Here is a 20,151-nt window from a genome sequence, read left to right as displayed (position 1 = left end):
CCTAAAAGCAGCGTCTCAGTGTCAGCAAGGAGAAATCTGGGCCTGGAGCAGCCCTACTGCCCTTTTATCCTTTACCTAAAACACACGCACAGAGGAATCAAACCCCTAACTTTCACAGCTCTCCCTTTCCCTGTTTGTGTGATCCTGCATCCTTTCACTTTTTTACTAAAATATTAAAGTTTTAATTTAATAATTATGCATATTGCTGATTATATATATGTATATACATATAACAACATATATACTTGATACTTAAATATATACATAATATGTATTAAATATAGAAATTGTGTTTATACATCAGTTGTCTCATGCAATCTTTGTGGAAGGCAATTTGGCCATAGGTACCAAAATCTATTGGAAATTTTAAACACTTTGACTTAATAGTTTTTCTGCTGGGAATCCACCCTAAGAAATAATCCAAAGAACTGAATTTGCTTTATGAACAAGCACTTATTGCTGCATTGTGTGTAACAGTGAAAAATTTGGAACAGTCTAAACGTCCAACAAATGGGTAATAGCTAAGTAAATTATGGGAGATAGTTAGGCAGTCATTAAAATAATGTTTATAATGAGTTTGTAATAATATTATAGAAGAATTTACATTGTAATAAAAAATAAAGGAACAGGAGGCAAAATTATAGTAGGATGACATCCATATTAAATATCAGTAAATCTATACACACAACCAGGATGATGGTATACAAAAATGCCAAGAGTTACTGTTTCTGGAGTGTGGAACTTGAAGTGATTTGACAATTTCTTATTCCTGCTTTTCTTCATTTTCCAAATTTATTGTACTGGGTATTTTGTAATGGGAAACATAATAAGCATTTAGAAATAAAGACACAAACGAGGGAAGAAATTGTTACATTAAACGTTACATTTATTAAAAAGAAAATCATAAAATTATCACTGCCTTAGAAAACTCAAAGTATAAGTTTACTCTCCATGGGGGCTCAGTGGGAATAATGGGTTTGGACGCCATGATTTCCGAATTTTCACAGGCTTTGACCAGTTTGCAGAGGCCAGTGGCTGAGGCAGCATGCCAGCAGAAGGCCTTCAGCAGTAACCCAGGCGCTGGACACTCACAGGCCACCGCTGGGGCCCGCTGGTCACAGCGCAGACACACAGCTCCTCCAGAGAGCTCTGTCTCTGGCCTCTCAATTACCTGTCCCTCGCTGTGTCAATTCCACCAGCTTCTGGGGACTTTGACGTGATAAATGTTGCCAGGGGAAGATGAAACAGACTGACAACCGCTGCATTCAAACAGGCCACTTACAAAGGAAGGGAGTTTAACAACATTAGTATCAGAGCAGCCATTTTAAATGTCAATCTCTCTCCTCAAGTGATCAGAAAAACACATTCTCTGTTTTTTTATTCAGAGCTGATTCTTTCCCTGGCTAAATGAGGCAGAAAGTCACTCAGGGAGACTGGATGCCTAACACCGATTGTGTTTAAAAAGAAACATATTTTCCACCTGGTATTGTGACAAAGGGTAAAAGTCTCTGGTCTCTCTTCCTCTCTTTTATTCAAATATTATTTCAAGCTCTAATTAGTAAAATCTTACATGTACTGGATTTCAAATATCAAGTACAGATAACCAAAAATGACTGAAAAAAAAAAGGGTGGGAAAAGACCCCAGCCTGACCATTTGCCATGCTTTTCCCCCTACATAAGCTGATAAAATGTATTTTATTTTTTTAATACAAGGTCATTTGCTGTTTCTGAAACGTCTCAACCACCAGCTTGCCACAGTGTCTGGACGACAGCAGATTTGAATACATGTCAGCAAGTTTTAACAAGGGGATAAAGGAAACACTGGTATAAAGGTAGCACTTCTGGTGATTTAGGAAAGGAAACATGCCCGAATACTAGACTCAAAGAAAGGCAATCAGTTTCAAGATAAGAGAAGATTCTGAAAATCTTTGGGTGTCAAACATTTCCTATGTTTTGGCTGCAGCTCCTTGAAGAATTCCTTATCTTTCACCAGGCTGTGAGGCAAAGACTTCCTGACTGGACCTCTTCCTATCAGCTGGAGGTCCAGCGTTTCATGATGCTTGTATCACAGCTGGGGCAGGCTCACCAACCTCCCCTCCTTCCATTGTGTTGGGTTATGTGGTCAAAGCAAATAGTCCAGCAACAATGGCCTCTCGCTTGCTGCTTCTCTGTCATTGAAATTTCCTATGTAGTTGCAGCAAACTCCGCAACCAGAAGCGAATGGGAAATGCATACATTCAACCCGTGCATTCCTTTCATCTGTAGCTCTCCTTCTTTCTTTTTAAAGAACTTTGAAAATTTTTGCCTATCAAGCCCTTGACTATCTTCCTGCATAATTAGGATGACTATCTGTTTTGAATGGTTTTATCTATGTTTGCATTTCGACAGGTTGCAACTCCCAGAAAAATCTTTGCATTAAGGTAAAAAATTACGGATGGTATTGGGGTTGTAATTTTGCAATATTGTGCCAGGTGAGATAACCTTAGAATGAGACAGCTAAGCTTCATGCACATATGGGATCTGTGTCCACTTCTGCGGCGTCTCTTCTGAGTCTCCTGGTTTCTTTGAGACGCTTCTGCAGAATTTGGAATCAGAAGTCAGGGCCTCACATATTTGAGAACCGAAAGACTTTCTCTCCAAAGCTGGCTTCCTGCTGGGTGATACCAAGGTCATTCATTATGCAAAATCATTAGTCACATTGCATTACCTCTGCAATCAGGCCTTTGACAATTAGTCTTAAACTTAAAAAAGAAAAAAAAAAAGGTACAATTCTCAATAGACACAAAAGAGATGATAAATTTGCCTGGTCCATTATACCTCTGCAGTGTTTCTCACTGTGGCCCACTCTTCGCCATTCCATAAAGGCACTGCTCTATTTTGTGTCCCTGGCATTTTTTTCTTGATAATTATCCCTGCCTTTTAATTGACCATCCTGCATTGAGGTCCTCTGCTTGCTGGAAGCATCTTTCAGTCCTGGTCGCCACAGTCACACACATGGACTCCCCAAGCTCTGCACAGACTCTCTGCTTAAACTTTCTGTCCAGCATTGGATTCTTAGCAGGTTTGTTTCTCTTCCTAACGTTCTGTCACTAAATGTCAGTCTCCAAAGGGCAAGGGCCGCATGGTCTTATGTCTGCATTCTTACAGCAGTTCACAGAGCCACCCAAGACAAGACCCCTCACCTCCCTCAGCTTTCAATGATGTATAATGTCACTTGTAAATATAAAAAATGCTGTCACAGAGAAAGACAAATAGCATATGGTATCACTTATATGTGGAATCTAAATTAACTTATTTACAAAACAGAAACAGGCTTACACATAGAAAACAAACTTATGGCTACCAAAGGGGAAAGGCGGGAGGGGGGGATAAATTAGGAGTTTGGGATTAAAATATACACACTATTATATATCAAATAGATAACCAAGAAGGACCTACTGTAGAGCACAGGGAACTATACTCATTATCTTGTAATCTATAATGGAAAATAATCTGAAAAAGCATATATATATATATATGCATATACATATATTGGAATCACTGTGCTATACACCTGAAACTAACACAACATTGCAAGTCAACTATACTTCCATAAAATAAAAAAAAAAAAATGCTGTCATTTCAGGATTCATAAATGATGAAAGAAAATGTCCCGTTCTCTCTGAAAGGCCAAAGCAGAGTCCTGTCAGAGCTTCAGAAAATGTACAGCTCTGCCTGGGATACTCCCCTCCGAGCCCACAGGTCTGTAGTGCCCGGGATGATGCCCAGGTGTTGTGCGAAGCTTTCCAGGGACTGTCTGTTTGCTTCCTAGCTTCGTGGTCACCGCTGGCTGTACTAAGTCCGGGTCCCCATTGTTCTGGCTCTTTCCTCTTCAGGGCAGGGGGGTCACCCGGTGAAGAGGAACAGAGAGCGGTGGTGCTTTGTCCATTCGCACGTTGCCTTGGAAACGGCTGGTGGGGAGCCCGCTTTCCCCTCATTAACAGGCCTGTCCATTTACAGCGGATTTTCTCCTAGGTCCCTCCCGCTATTTACGCCCCTTAAAGAGACCCTAAAAAACCTTTCCCTATTTATTAAAAAGAATAAAAATGACATTTTGTCAGGTCTTCAGTGTTTAAAATCCTAACAGATAATGTATGGTTTCGATAGTGATGCCAATTCACAGAAACCCCTCAGCAGCACATTTTTCTGGTCTCCGTGGATTCCCAGGCTTTCTAATTACATATTTTCTCCCTCTTTTATTCTTTCATCTCCTCCTTTGCTTCATATCCCACCGTCAAAGAATTACTGCCACTTTGGCTTTTCTATGATCTCAGTGCTCTGATCATGTACCTGGATCCCTTCTGTGGGTTTAAGAAGTCACAGATGCTCAGATTGGGGAATTTACAGAGCAGTTTTCCCCACCAACACACTCAAGAAATGAAGAAAAAATAAGATATATAAGAAGATGCTTTATAAATGGTGAAGTATGTTTTAGACTTGGAAAATTGTTATAAGAATAGAAACCACACAGCATTTCAGACAACTGATACCCTTATTTTTCACAACAGAAGGTTGAACGTTTTAAATGTGATTTCTTTTTTTCAAAGCATATTCCTGACTGTCATCTTACTTAATCCTATTCAACCATTGTACGTTGGGTGTAGGGTGCCAATAGCTTTGTTTCCCAGCACCCCTTGCCTCTGTGTGTGACCATAGTGATTGAGTAGGTCTCCTGGGGGATTCTAAGTGGGACTGACATACGCCTCGATGAGACGGGGACATTTGAGAAGTGGAAGTCTGCCACAAGCTCTCTTTCCCCTTTCATTAGCTTCCGGTAGGAAGAGCAAGGCCCTAAGTCATGGTGGAGTCACATGATAGAAGACACTTCAGCCCTTCCATCCCAGGCCCCCAGGCACATCTGGGCTCAGCAGTTTCAGAATTGGGGTTATCAGGCGTACAGGGTATACAGTTCTAGACGCTTCAGAAAGATGCTCGGTTCCTTTGCCCCTTTCTCTGGCCATGGATGCAGGCCTGAGTCAAGGAGACAGAGGTTGTAAGAGAGAGCATCCTTCTTACAGATGTGGGTTCCTGTTTTTATGTGTGTTTGGTTTATTTTTAATCAGCATTCCCCCTAGTTCATCTTTATGTTTTTCCCTTAAACTAGCCAGCCCCACTGTGCAGGGTAACTGTTCTGAAAAGGCAGATCCTTTGGGTGTTGCTACATTTCTAAAGATATTTGACAGGTAAAAAAGGGGCAGATGAGTAAGGCATAATCATCATCATGGCCCAAAGGAGTTCTAATATTTATTTGCTAATTTTCACAAGTTCATTCATGTGCACATTGAACACATTTTCTTTAGTAAAACAAGTCCCTGAGTTCACTGCCCTCTGGCTTCAGGCTCTTCCTGCAACTGGACAAGAATAATCTCCATCCTGCTGCCCGGTTACTCTGTAAATACTGTAAATACGGAGGGAGATGCTGACAGGGCAACGGCAGGTGATGAGGCATCTGGTCCAGGCAGTAAGGGCTCTGGAATGCAAGGATGAGCCTGGGTGGGGACACCTCGCCCTGCAGTCAGGGCTGGGCTGAGAGGCGGGTGTAAGGTGGGTAGTTTCCTGAACCGCCCGCAGATGTGCAAATTGGAAGGGAGAGAGGGAGAAAATCTTTGCAGGGAAATGAACGGGGGGACAGAACAAAAAACAGGGGAGACGGGGTGGGGGGAAGAAGGAGAGGAAAAGGAGCAGAGACGGGGAACAGGGTGACACGGGAGGAAAAGTGTCTGGGTTGGGAAGATTGGGACCATCAGGATGGTGTGTCCGTTCTTACCTCTCTGTGTGCAGGGCAAGGATAAGGAACCGCGGTCGCCCCGTGGGGTTGTGATGCCCGCACCCCAGCTGTCTTAAGGCTTAATGGAGGGGATGTCGGAGCTCCCAGTACAGCAATGGGCCTCGAAGGGCTGGAACTTTCCTTTTCTGACACCTGTCATTGGGACAAGTTCCTCTATGGGAAACACTTCAGAGGGCTGAATTAGGGCCGAGGAAAGAGGACATTCACACTAGACTTGAGGAAGCTGTCACCCAAGGTGCAGGCCTGCTAGCTGGGAAACCAGCTCCTCTGAGGGGATCCCGGGCAGAGGAGGTGGGTACCACCCCAGCCCCAGATGGAGGCCGGGCCCTGCTGGTGAGCAGCAAGGGACCCCGGGAAAAGCCCTCTGGTGAGGTTGGGGAGAGGGCTGCGGGTGCCAGGCAGATGTGCCTTCATGATTCTGGAGCTAGACGGGTCCTTAGAGAGAGTCAGATCCGACCCAGTGGCGGCTTCTCCAGGTGAGAAGCCAGCTGAGGCTCCAGGAGGGGGAGCACCTTCCCCAGGCCCAGAAGCTGCCACCCAGACCCTGACACCCTGGCCAAGCAGCCCCCGGTCCACCACCATCTCCACCCAGAGCCTCCCGTGTCACAAGGGCGGGACTGGGGGGATGCTAGTGCAGGCAGCTGTTGCAAGCAGGGTTGTGTGGTCAGGGAAAAGAGGGGAAGAGTGATGGGGTCCTGACAGGGGACAGGAAGCTGGGGCTCTGAGGCCCGAGAGAGAGAAGCAGAGGTCTCATGAGATGGAAACAGGGAGGTAGAGCTGTCCTGTGTGAGCCCTGGGCCAGGAGGACAGGGCAGACCCAGGGAACTGGGCCACAAGCCCTGCTGACTCCTAATGTCCCCGTTTTCCGGAGGGTCTCCTCATTCTGTTGTAATTTAAAGAAATGTTTTCATTGGAGTAGAGTTGATGTACACTGTTGTGTTAGTTTCTGCTGTTCAGCAAAGTGAATCAGTTATACATATACGTGTATCCACTCTTTTTTAGATTCTTTTCCCATATAGGTCATTCCAGAGAGTAGATTTCCCTGCGCTCTACAGTAGGTCCTTATTAGTTATCTATTTTATATAGAGTAGTGTGTATACATCAATGGGAGTCTCCCATTTTTACCCTCCCCGCTTTAACCCCTGTAACCATAAATTTGTTTTCTACATCTGTGACTCTATTTCTGTTCTGTAAATAAGTTCATTTGTACCATGTTTTTAGATTCCACATATAAGCGATATCTTACATAATTTAGAAGTTTCTTTGTGATTAAACTTCTTCTCCATTTCACTCTGGAGTTAGTTTTCCCTGTGGATACCCAGCCGGCAGAGCTGGAAGGGCTGTAGTCTTCGTCATCAGATCTATCAGTGTTCGAATCCCAGCCCCAGATTCCGAGAAATTGTTTTTCTTCCATGAGCTTCAGTTTTGCAAACAATAAATGGGGACCATATTAATACAGATCATAAGATGCTTTAATGTTTAAATGAACATTAAACATTGTCCCTTATTAACAGTCCCTTATTCATTCTGGCCCGTATTACACATTCACCAAACGTCTATTTTATTTCAGTTGTTGCTGGTCTCACTTATGCACCTTGCTCAACTGCAGTAATATAAAGTCAATAAAATAGAGTCTTGACCTCAAGAAAATTATGGTTTAATGGAAGCTGTTACAGTTTATTTCTCTTCATTTTTCCCTTTCCCGTTTGAAATCAGGAATTTTACCTTTCTAACTTACTCAGAGCCCAGCTCTATGTATTGTACAAAATAAGTGCTTAGAATACGTAGTTAATGGTGCGTCTTGAAATTGTAGCAAAAGGCCTCCCTAGAATGTTTTCTAATGTGATTAATGTAGATACAGGAGCATAAAGGAGGAGCTGGCTGTGTCCTCAGCTTTCTTTTTTTACGCGGGCCTCTCACCGCTGTGGCCTCTCCCGTTGCCGAGCACAGGCTCCGGACGCGCAGGCTCAGCGGCCATGGCTCACGGGCCCAGCCACTCCGCGGCATGTGGGATTCTTCCGGACCAGGACACGAACCCGTGTTCCCTGCGTCAGCAGGTGGACTCCCAACCACTGCGCCACCAGGGAAGCCACCCTCAGCTTTCTTCATCATCTAGAGGAGGCCGAGGAGGAAATGGCACATTGTCACGAGGGTCTAAAGCTGAGGAGGGATGGAACACCCCTGACAAACGCATTCGTCCAGCTCTGCATAACAGGGTTCCTTTCCAATATGCTTCCAATGAATGGAGAGGACAGTGAAAGGGAAGTCTAATCTACAAAAGTAATATAGGCCTGTGGGATGAACTAGATAATCCAAAAGCAAGATGAATCAATAGTATTTCAGGGTCCCAGACCTCATCATCAAGGCAACGACTTCTCTTTAAAATTAAAAAGTGCTTGCACAGAATGTTTAATATGTGAGGATATTCGTACCGTGTTTTCTACTAAAAATAATCAGTGAGAAAGAAAAATAACAATTGTTTCAGATAGGAACAAACACTTTCTGACACTTTACAGAAATTGATGTGAAGGATTGCTATGAGATGTAAGTGATTTACATACATTTCAAAAGAATAATTTTTCCAAAAATGATAAAAAATATATTCATTCAACTAACAGTCATTGATCACCTACTATATTTTAGTATCTGTGATCAGTTAATATTTTTTGTGGGGCCAGAAACCTGCTACAGAAGTAACAAGGAATGTTGGACCTCCAGAAGAGAACAGTGATTTAGGCAAAATTGAGAAGTGGTTTGAATCCACCCGAAAAAGCTTCAATCCTCAACAGATATTTAGGTCTGGGCTCCATTTTTTTAATTCATACAATCATGTTTTTAAAACAAGAAGAAGCTCTGCTACAGTCAGATGATTTTTCAGGAGGCTGAGGCCAGAGAGAGGGATTGATCTGCCCATGGTGACCCACAGCACTGCTGCCGTAAGCTAGACGGGCCTTGCACTCTGAGCTGGTTCATGCTGTTTCTGACATTCCTTCTACAGACGGGTCCTAATGGAGAGACTGCATTTAATTAGCGACGACGGTCACCAGGAGAGGCTTGGTGCAGTGCTGTTGGGGGCACAGGAGGGGCGGCCACCTCTCCAATGGGGAGGCACAGAGGTCTTCCAGAAAAGATGACCCCAATGCTGGGTCTTACCCTTGGACTTGGTCTGTGCCAGCAGTGGGGAGGGGACACATAGCAGGGCTGAATGTGAGCAGAGGCCCCCAGGCAGATGGGGAGGAATCTTTGGTGCCTGGAGCAGATGGTCTACTGCAGACAGAGGGAGCCTTGGGGGCTTAGGATGGAGACTTTTCCACAGTGTGTTTAACTGGGATGACCAGACTTGCTTTCAGATGCTGCTGTGAATGACAATGATGACAAACACGCAGGCCAGCTTATAAAGTGAGCAGAATTGACCAGATTTCCTTAACCTAAGTGCGGTCAGGCACTGCAGGGGCCCCTGGGGTGGAAGAGTCACTTTCTCCAACACCCCTTCTTCTTACACATAAATACTAGAACAATCCACAGTCTCTCACAGAGTTGCCAGGAGAGCTTCCTAGCTGGAAACTTTGAGGATGTCTCTCCCCTGCTTGAAGCATCTCGGTGGCTTTCTGCTGCTCCCAGGACCCGTGTGTGAACTGTCGGATGTGGTTTAGGGGCACCCCTGCCCCAGAGGGTGACTTTTTCCCCAGCGTGTATCGTGACCTATCCTGAGCGTGGACCTTTTTGCCTCTATCCAACATGAGTTCACCCTTGAGACCCATTCTCCTTGGCCCTGTGCATGTGGTCAACATCGGAGACAGTTTCAGAGATGGAAATTGACCCAGCTCCGGTCATCCGAGTCAGCACAGAGCCCACATCCCGGGTCCCTCTGCTCCAGCCCCTAAGGGGAGCGTCCGGCTTCTGACAGGCTGCATGGGGCCAGCCCCTCCATGTCTGAGCACCCCCATCACTGGTGGAAAGCTCTAATAGTGAAAATCTGCCAGGACGGGCCCCGCCTCTGAAATTCCAGCTGCTGCTTCTATCACAGATTCTGATGGGCAGAGGCTCTGCTCATTCAAGGGCAACTCTGCACCTAGACTATCTATGCAGACAGTGTGAGGAGCTTCGGTGGCAGCGAGAGCTGAAGGATGCAGGGAGGGACAGATGTGTAAACAGAAACCCAGGTCTCCAAAGGAAGACGCAGCTGACTAAATGCACCTCCCAGAGACTGGAGCTGCTTTTGAGAGATATGAGGGGTATTTCTAGGAAGAAGATAAGAAGAAGAATAGTCTGAAAAGGAACAGTGCATTTGCAGTCATCAGACAATTATCCCCTTGCATGTCCAGAGACCCTGGAGGAATTGTAAGTAACTGAAGCGGTGGATTGTGAGGGCTGCAGACTGCAGACAGCGTTCCCGGGGCTGATGACAAGAGGTGACAGCTTGGGCACAGAGGGCTGGGTGTCCTGCCGTCCACAGAGCAGTCAGTGTCAAGTCTCAGTGTCTTAGAACCACAGATGCCTGGGCCCCATGCCAAAGCCTCCTAATGGCATAGGGCTTGGGCATCACCTGGGCATCTGCATTCTTAAAAAGTCTCAGGTCATTCTGACATGCATCTCCCAATTGATAATCACCATGACCATGATGGGCAAGGCCTTGAAAGGTGAAGATGAAAAGACACATGGTCAGCTTCCCAACACTTAGAACTAGCTCACATGTTCAGTAAAAAAATAAAATAAAATAAAATATAAAATTAAACTAAAATACAATATAAAATTAAAATAAAATATAAAAATACAATATAAAATTAAAATAAAATGGAATAAAGTAAGAGGTCCTTTAATGATGGATGGAATTTTTCTGAGATCTTAGTAATTGGGGGTTGTGTCGAGTATCTTAGTTGTTAAAAAAGTAAAAAGCATCAGAACTCTTGAAGGAGTCCAGCTGGGGAAGCCACCTTGTTCCCTCATCCTGAAGCCGTGAGCGTGCCCCAGAGCCCGGATTCTGGAATCCCTGTGTGTAATTAGACACTTTCCAGCTACATTTCACAGGAAAGCACACTGCTACAGGAAAAGTCTAACAGCGGTTGTGTGGATGGTGCTACGAGGACAGACGAGTGCAGTGAACGATCTGTAAACTTGTCATTTGCAGACAACGAGCACATCCTGTAAATAAATCAAGAAGCTGACAGACGCAGTGTTTACAAAGGAGACGAGGAGGGTGGGCGTGTGCTGCAAGCTTGCTGGCTTTCATAACCACCTGCCTTTCCGCCTAAGATTCATAAAACTCTAGTGAACGCCCGGAGACCCCCTCAGAAGGGCAGCTCTACCCAGACTGCTGAGGGTAAGTGAAGCAGAAGTGGGCACTGACAGAGCGTTTGGGTCCTCGGCATGCCAGTGCATCCTTAAAGCCACTTCCTGGGGTGCTGCAGTGCCTCCCCCAAGAAGAGGTGTACCCGCTGGGAAAGGCAGCTCATAGAAAGTCCCCAGGGAAAGCCAGGTAAATGGGCAGTGCTCTCTGAATTCAGTGGGACACTGATTTATTTTCTTAGAAATTTCCAAAGATTTAGATTATATTTCTTGAAGAAGCCTGCCTTTATGAACATCTTTTACCCAGTCTGGCTTTTATGACATTTCGAACATACTAAATATCTTTTTCTAATACAAAGGGTCAGAATTAATCAGGTCAGAAGTTAAATAGAAATGTGTGTGTGTGTGTGTGTGTGTTGAAGGTCGTACCCAAGGAGGTGATGGGCAACACTTTGGTCTTGCCATATGGCATCTATGCAAATATAGATGCAGGAATTCTTAACCACTCTAAATTAGGCTTCTGTGCTTGACAATATTGCCTGAAGTTAGGCTTTCAAAATAAAGATAGTCATATTAATGCTCTTACAGTGAGGCTGTCTGTTGGTTTATTTGGAGAGTGGCATCCCTGAGCTCTGTGTCTGAAGTAGCCGCCACTCACCCAGCACCTTGCAGAGCTTGCAGGATTGTTTGTCCTCTGTTCCATGAGGTCAGACGTGAACTCTTTCTTTCCTGGACACCGGCAGTGTTTTATTTTATACTTCACTGCAACTCAAAACTTCTAGATTGAAGGAAAGGGAGTGGAGCCTATTCCCAAAATATTTGAATGTCCCAGAGATGAGTTACTGGTCCAATGCCATTTTGCTTGGAACCAATCCTCACTCATATCTGGATTGAGAATTCCTGTTTTTCACCCTGCTCTACTTTTAGAATGCAGATTCCTAGCAAGGTGTGCCTGGGGGTTCGGAGCTTTGTTATTTCCCTTTTATTTGTGACCAGGGCTCATGCAGTGCCTCTCCAGGATGACATTGAAACAAGTACCATAGTCACAGTCAATAGTGTGCTCGGTTCAGATGTCTGCAAGCATTAGCATTGCTTTTCTGAGCTGACATAATGGAAGTGCCCACTCCTCTAAGACTCTCCTTTGTATGTGTATCTTCTCGCCTCTGGAAGACCTAAATTGTCTATGTTTTCCAGTAGTGTTTCTGTGGAGAGTTCTTGGGCACAGTTGCACCTTAATAATAGTGTACCACATATACCCCCAGCATCGGAAGATGCTTGCCAGACATACTAGGGAAATAAATCACATGTGCCTTTTCATTCTCAAAAAAGCCTGCTGCTCCAGCACCGGGGCAGAGCAGATATTCGGACAAGACTTATTGGAGGCCCACAGAAGATATCCTTAGCAGGCAGGGCCAGAATGACCACTGGCCCTTTGCACAAGCTAGTCATATATGGAAAGTGTCAAGTAAACGGCTTTGTTTGAAAAAGCCTTGGAGTTTAGGCAAGTGGCTGTTTAACCTGGTTAAATACATTTGAACTCAACAAGATATGAGAGCGGACAACACATCAGAGTACACGAGGCGCTAGCATGCGTGACACTTCTTTAGAGATAGATGGTGTTTCCCCCAATACCACCTCATTGTGATTGCGAGCCTGATATCCATTCTGTAAGGGTATTTTTTTAAATCCCCACTGGGCAGAAGAAACTGGAGCTCAGAGAGGAAGAGTAACCTAGCCCATGGCGTGGAGGAGACAGTGTTTACATCCAGGGTTTTGTGCTGTTCCACGCCACACGTGTCTTTTCCCCAAGCAGATGGCTCTGGCTGGGTTTCCCCTCCCAGCAGGATGGCCTGAAAACCCACTGTGGGGTTTGCCTTCTGCATATTCTTTCTTTCAGGAATCAAAGTCCTGCACAGCCTGTTCGATGCCTGACAGACAGCTGCTGTTTTATGTGTTTTATCCAGGTCTCCAGCTGTTTAAGGAGGGAGGGGAGTCCCGGTCTTGCTACTCCATTGTGACCAGAAGTAAGTACCGAAAGGAGGCTTCCAACCTAAGTGTGCGGAGGTGCCCCTCAGAGTACTTACTATAGATGCAGATTTTGAATCTTTCCCCAAAAGCTGAAATTTAGGACAGCAGAGAAGTCAAGAATCTGCTTTTCCTAACAATATCCCAGGCGATTCTAGTGCAGGAAGTTCAAGAATTCTGTTCTCAAAAACAACATTTAAATAACGGTTGGCTTATTAGAATAAATGACAAGCCCCAAACCAAACAGTCAAACAATGAAACTCTCTGTATCTAAGCTGGAAGTAAGCTTTTCTAAATCTTTAGTTCTTGGCCTTTTTTCCGCCGGACGCTTCCCTCCTCTCTTGCTTAGCTTTCCGACAGAAGGAGGTCTCGTCCAAGTGGAAGAGAGACCTCTGCAGAAAGGGACGTGGCAGGTTCCCTCAGGTGGAAGAAGGTGTCAGGAGCTTACACCATAGGAAAGAAAGCCAGGGAGGCCACAGTAAAATCATGTCTGTCTGTTCAAGTCTGACTGTTCATCTTTTTTCTGGTTTCACTAAGAACTTCAAGCCCATTTCCATGGTCCTACCCTATCCATTCCCTTTTGTTCTTTTTTTTTCCCCCTTGTTCTTGACTCTGTGACTTCATTCTCTTGGGCAGCGAAGGCCGGTTGGCAATAAAGCAACGGGATGTGGCAATAAACTGATCTTAAAGAGCATTTGTTGGTCTTAACCACCTCCCGATACACAGCCTTGAAACTGGATGCCACCTTTTCCAGATCTCAACACAAAGAGGCCTTGTTTTATGGGCCGTTGAACCCAATACTGACATTGCAGTGAGTGAGCAAGGGCTGTTTGCCAAAGTTTGGATATCATCCCATCTTTAGCTTTTAGGGTCATAGAATCAAGATTACTTAATGCCATGAGATATGAACTATTATGATGTCCTTCAACTTCACCCAGTTGGATATGAAGCACCAAATTCTAGGACTTTTCTTCCAAGAGTATGTATTCCATGAGTCTGACTGTAGAGAAAACAAAGACAATAAAGTCATAAACTTTAGCAATTGCTTGTGTCCTGAGCTGACCTGTGGGATTTCTGGGGTGGACACTTCCTACCTCCTGCTCAGCAAGTGATTCCAGTATAGGACCAGACACTGCAATGATTTAAACTGTTTATGGATTCCTGTGATGTCTAGTGACAGTATTTCAGTGGGATGTTTCCTACTCATCCAAGTGTCCAATTCCTGCTCATTAAGATTCAGTCAGGCTTCTCCTCTTCTGTGGAGCTGGCCTCACATTCCTCCCAGCTCCTCCTCAGAAGTGAACCATCACCATTTTGTGCCTTTTATTCCTTTGGCTGGCACTTAACACACTGTTTGCACCTATCACACTGTTGCCATGTGTATCATCCCTTTTGGATCACATCATCTTGACAGTTGAAATCATGACTAACCCATCATTCATCCCAACCTACATAATATCTATACATAGTATGTGACACGTACATGTTTGTTGAATGAATATTTCCTTCTTGGTGCAATTACATTTCTTTCTTGAACTCAACTCAACTTCCTTGAACTCAACTCATACTGGCTGACTTTGATCAGTGATGCTCTGGAGTTGCCAAATTTAAACATGGATTTTGTTTCTATTTTGGGATGGAGACTGGAATCCATTATTGATAAGGAGTCCAGGGAAGAGAATTTACATTGTTGATGACATTCTACTTTTTATCTTAATACATACTGTATTTTCTCTCACCAAAGGTGTTGTGTTTCCATAGCAGCAATAGGAAGAAATCAAGCTGATTACAGAAATAACATTCTATTTCACCTTGGAAAATACATACTTTGCTGAACTCTGTTTAATGTACAAAAAGCAGTTTCTTCTTTATAATGAGCAAGTTACACAAGTGCATCATGGACTCTGGCACACGTATAGACAAACAAGGATTGGGTTCTGATCTAAGGTAGGTCATTTTTGAAGGTGAGAAATGTAAGCAAATAATTGTCAGATAGAATAGTGGGGAAAAGGTTTGCCAACACAAGTCAGTTATTAATTATAGAATTCAGAGCACGGTTTATGGAGGGTATGGTGGCATGTGAATTGCATCTTGAGTGATAGGAATATGCCAGAAAGTGTGGGGTAATGGGTAGAATATATGCATTCAGGTCAGTGTGACCTGGGTTCCATGCCCTGCTTCGCCATTCTCTAAGAGCTTCAGCTCCAAGACTTGTTGACCTTCCTGAGGGTCTGTTTCCTCTTGTGCACAAAGGAGACAGTGACATAGAGCTCACAGAATTGAAGTACGACTTACAGGGAATCATTTATATAAAGTACTTGAGCAATTGTGTTCCAGATTGAATTACATCCCATCAGAAAGACACTGTAGTCCCAACTCCCAGAACCTCAGAATGTGACTTTATTTGGAAGCAAGATCTTGACGGAGGTAATCAAGTTAAAATGTAGTCACTAGGGTGGATCCTAATCCAGTATCTCTGCTATCCTTAGAAAAAGGGGAAATTTAGCCACAGAGACAGACACCCTCAAGAAGGAAGACAATGTGAAGACACAGAGGAAAGATGGCCATGGAACCAGAGTGATGCAGCTTCAAGTCACCGGCCTCTGAGGGGCGCCAGGAACCAGCATAACCTGGAAGAGGCAAGAAAGACATGGAAGACAATCCAGCCTCCCCTTCCTGTGGAGCTTGCCCTGGGCCAGGAACACAAAGCCATTGAGGCATGAAGGCTCCTGGGTACTCAGAAGAGGAAGAAAGCTCTGCTCTGGGGCAGAAGACAGGGGGGCCAATGGCGGAGAGAAGGGAGAGGAAGGAAAGACCACCATTGGGGAGGCTCCTGCTTCCCACGCTTGGGAATCTGATCCATCCAACTGCTTTGGCTGATTCATAAAATCATGGTAGGAGCTGAGTAAGAAACACTCTGGCGTCATGGTCCTCCATGCGTTTTTCTATACTGATTTCTCCTTCATCCCTCAGATTTTCCAAAGTGGTCCAATTGGCAGCCCAGCATTGCACACAAATCTGTGGACTAAGGATGGTGATTGGTGTGGTAGCCAGCCATGCCCAGGTTCCCAGCCTGGGCTTGACTCCTGCACTGTAGCATGCTTTGTATCTTCTCCCCTCCAAAGCTCAGGGTCAGGAAAAGAGACTCCCTCTGAAGATGCGGTGAGACCATTTGCCTCGGTGCTGGGAGGATGCTGTCCCAGACTGGGCTCCAGCAGCTGCAGACGCCTCCCTCCGTGCCCTGCCCAGGGGCCTGTGTAGGAGGCACCAGCTGTGGAAATAGCTGTGATACAATGGGCGTGTGTTCTTCCGGCTGCTGCTTGACCCCCCCGCCCGGTCCAAGAGCCCCGAGGTCTCCCATGCAGGAGGCAGCAAGTATGGAGCTGCCGGCTGTGCCTGTGGGAAGCCTGCCGCCCCTGGACCAGCTGGAGGGGAGCAGGAGTCACAGCCGAGGTGGACCCAGACCTCCTCTGACCCACAAAGACCTGAAGGTCCTGAGAGTGGAACTAGCACCCCAGAGTGAGATAGCCAGCTGAGCTGATGGAACCAGAATGCCAATTTCACTAGGTACAAGTCTTTCCAGATAAATGGAGTCATTTTTTATTAAGGTTTGTCATAAAACCAGTTTCCCCAAATGCTCAGCTTTTCCTCTTGCTCCTGGGCATCAGGCTTCAGGAAGTTTCCTTCTCCTCACCTCTTGCTGTGACCGCTGTGTAATGTCTCCAGAACAGTGGCCATGAAAACAGTCAGGCAAATCCTACTTGGCCAAGCCTGTAATACCAGTACCCGCTCCCTTGGTGCCTAAAGCTGGGAGATTATTTCCTTTGCGATCTGCTCAGAACAGACAATGCCAAGAACATTTCTTTAGCTATAACTTCCCCAACATGGACACTTTTCCAAAAGTTTTTCTTGGTCCCTCACGTAGAAACACAGCAGAACTGTCACCATTCTCAGTGACCCTGAATTCAAAGACAAATTTGTTGCATCTGCTGAAAAGCTTTAAAACTAAAGTCACCATCAGCTCCAAGCTCAATCAGTTTAGAAGCCAGAACATAGTCATCACTGTTACATTCTCTCATTTAAGAAAACTAACTTTGCCCCTCTATCTTTTATAACAAATGCACATTATATATGTTGATTTTATCAAATCATAGGCTTTCTGCCCTAAAAGTCTCCTTTGGAATCATCTAGTTAGAATTTCTTTCAACTTATAAATGAGGAAACTAAACACCAAATAGCTGTGCTTTTCCATGTTCTAGAAGCTGGTAGTCAGGTTTGGCAATCAGAAGAATGGCCCTGATCCTTCTGCAGTAGGGAGGTTTTGTGTGGTGTGATGTTCTCTGTAGAGATTGTGTGGGGACTAGACCCCTGTGAGGCTATCTCGCCGCCTCCTGAAACACCAGGTTGGGTTGTCATTGAATTCTTTTCAGTTACTAGTGACAGGTTGGACCTGATGAAACCATCTCTGAACAACAGAGATGTTGACTTGAGGGTGTTGACTTGGCCAACTTCTGAGGAAGGTGAAACTGCCCAGCTCTTTGTCTCTACAAATAGGTGGGTGGCCCTGGTTGATAGATGGAGATGGGACACAGACCATGAGAGCAGTTTCTCCAGAAGGTCCGATGCCACAGAGATGACTCTCACCCTCACCATGTGGTGGGTCTGTGTGGAGTTTGGTCAGGCCCAGCTCTTCCAGGGGTCAGAGAGACCTCCTGTCTCCTCACCTGCCCAAGTGGTGGGAAAGGAGGAAAGCAACTGTACCTGCAGTGACAGCAGGTAGAGCTGACCTGGGAGCTTTCTACTCTTGCCTCTCCCAGAAACTCAGCTGAGAACATTATTAGGCACCTGAATTGCCTTGTAATGGAAGCTTTTTGTCCAACCCAAGGAGACAACAGAATAACTGTGGGACAGCTATAAATACAGAGGGACACTCATTTCCAAGATCTCTTGCCTGGTCACTGTCAGAGGCATTTGTGCCCACACCCAGGAATGCCTGGTAGGTCCCGAGGCCATGAGACTATGAAGAGGGACTCAGAAAGGATGGGCCCAGGACACAGCTGTCCCACAGGCCCTGGCACCTCCTTCTAGGAAGGGTGCAGCTGCATTCTTGCATAGGTGTCACCCCAGTCCTTCCGGGGATTGCCCTAGAAGCTGTCTGCTGGAAATGGAAAACTATGCGTCCTTTAATTGCTCATGACCCCTGGAAAATTCCTGGGCATGGCTGCCTCTGGGGACATCATTGGAGGGTCTCTTGGCTTTCAGATGAAACTGGGTGGCTGTTGATGACAAGAATCTCTCTGTTTCTCTCTACTTTGCATGCTCTCTCTTATTCTGTTCTTTATTTCTTCTATGTGCTTATTTCTTCTATGTTCTCTTTTATCTAATTAGAGAGGTGAGAATTTTTAAACATGGAGGGGATGTTAGGCTCGTGTAGCTGTGACTCCCTTGCCTCATTGTATTTTAAAGATGGAAGATTGAGCCTGGAGATGGGTAGTGGTTTGCCCAGGTTGAGAAAAGGGAAGCCCAGAGCCTGGACAATTCTTAATTCAGGATGGAGCATCTTTCTTCCTCACCGAAGCCCACTTCTTCTTACTCACATGCACCTTCTTTCACCTTAGCTACCAAACAGTTGGACAATCTATTTGCTTCTCAATCCACCTATTCACAAATTTTAATAACAGTTGGTTTCAGAGTTTCTGCAGCATTGCAAACAAAACTAAGCAACATGGCCTCACTGGATTTGGGTTTCTGGTTTGTAAAATCACCTTTGCTTCTGTGACATCTAACCTCAAGCCCATTAACCTCACACTCAGCGGTCAAGCCCTCATCTTTACCAGGAGGAGGTTGGGCCACAGGCCCTTGAGATGTTGTTTGGGTTGAAACATTTTATCATCTCTCAAGTCATTTCCATGTCATCTGGAAGATACTCGTTGAGGGGAACAGGGTGTTTAAGACATTCCAGTCTGCCCAGCCCACACACTGAAGAGTTTCACTTGTCATTCTTGAGGGTGGCTCTTTCTTAGATCTGCTAAAAAGTGCGCCAAAGGGCACAGCATCGCCCTCTGCCCCACAGAGGACACATTCTCATGCACAGCCCCTGGGCCAAAGGGCACAGCATTGCCCTCTGCCCCACAGAGGACACATTCTCATGCACAGCCCCTGGGCCAAAGGGCACAGCATCGCCCTCTGCCCCACAGAGGACACATTCTCATGCACAGCCCCTGAACAGCTGTCCGAGCCAGAGTCCCCGTATAGATTTTTCTTCAGCCACATTTTGTGCTGCATTTTGGATCAGCCTCTGCATGTGGCCATTCCCATGAAGGCTTACTAGCTCACCCACATCTCAGAGGTGAGAATTCTCTCACAATTACATTTCTATGGCTTAGGGGTGTACCGAAGTCAGCCAGGGCCTGATGGGAGAGAACCTTGTACCGGTCTCACAAGTGGGAAGTTATGGAGTATCTCACTCCAATATGCTGGATGATTTATTAAAGGCATGCAACTGGAAAGCTAGAGAGCTTCTAGTTTTATCTCAAGACCTTCTCTGTCAGGCTGGATCCAGTAGGAAAGGTCCACTTTAGGGCTCAAGGCTAGAGTGCTAGTCAGTGCTTTCCAAAGGGCCCTGAGTGTAACTGACCCTTGGTGTGAAGTCCAGTGCCGGCTCTCCACCTGTCATCCTCAGCTCCCTTTCCTATCTCCACTGTTTCTCATCTCCCCAATGGGCAGTGGTAGAAAGAACCTGAGAGCAGAAAATTTGGCTTTATCATATAATAATGCTTGTGATTCCAAATAAGCTGCCTAATTTCCTCATTAGAAAAATAAACCGACTCACAATATGGCAATCACTGTATTGTTAGGATTAAATAATTAAGGGTGATAATGTAAAGCATTCTAACAGCTAACATTTTACTTATAATTAATATTTGATTTATATTTATAATCTGTGAGTACATATTTTATGTCCAATATTTAACATTTCATCCTCATAAATATATTATAATCTCGCCGTGATG

The sequence above is a fragment of the Tursiops truncatus genome, chromosome 14, assembly GCF_011762595.2.
Source record: "Tursiops truncatus isolate mTurTru1 chromosome 14, mTurTru1.mat.Y, whole genome shotgun sequence".
Taxonomy (NCBI): Eukaryota; Metazoa; Chordata; class Mammalia; order Artiodactyla; family Delphinidae; genus Tursiops; species Tursiops truncatus.
Note: the sequence above shows the minus strand (reverse complement) of the source record.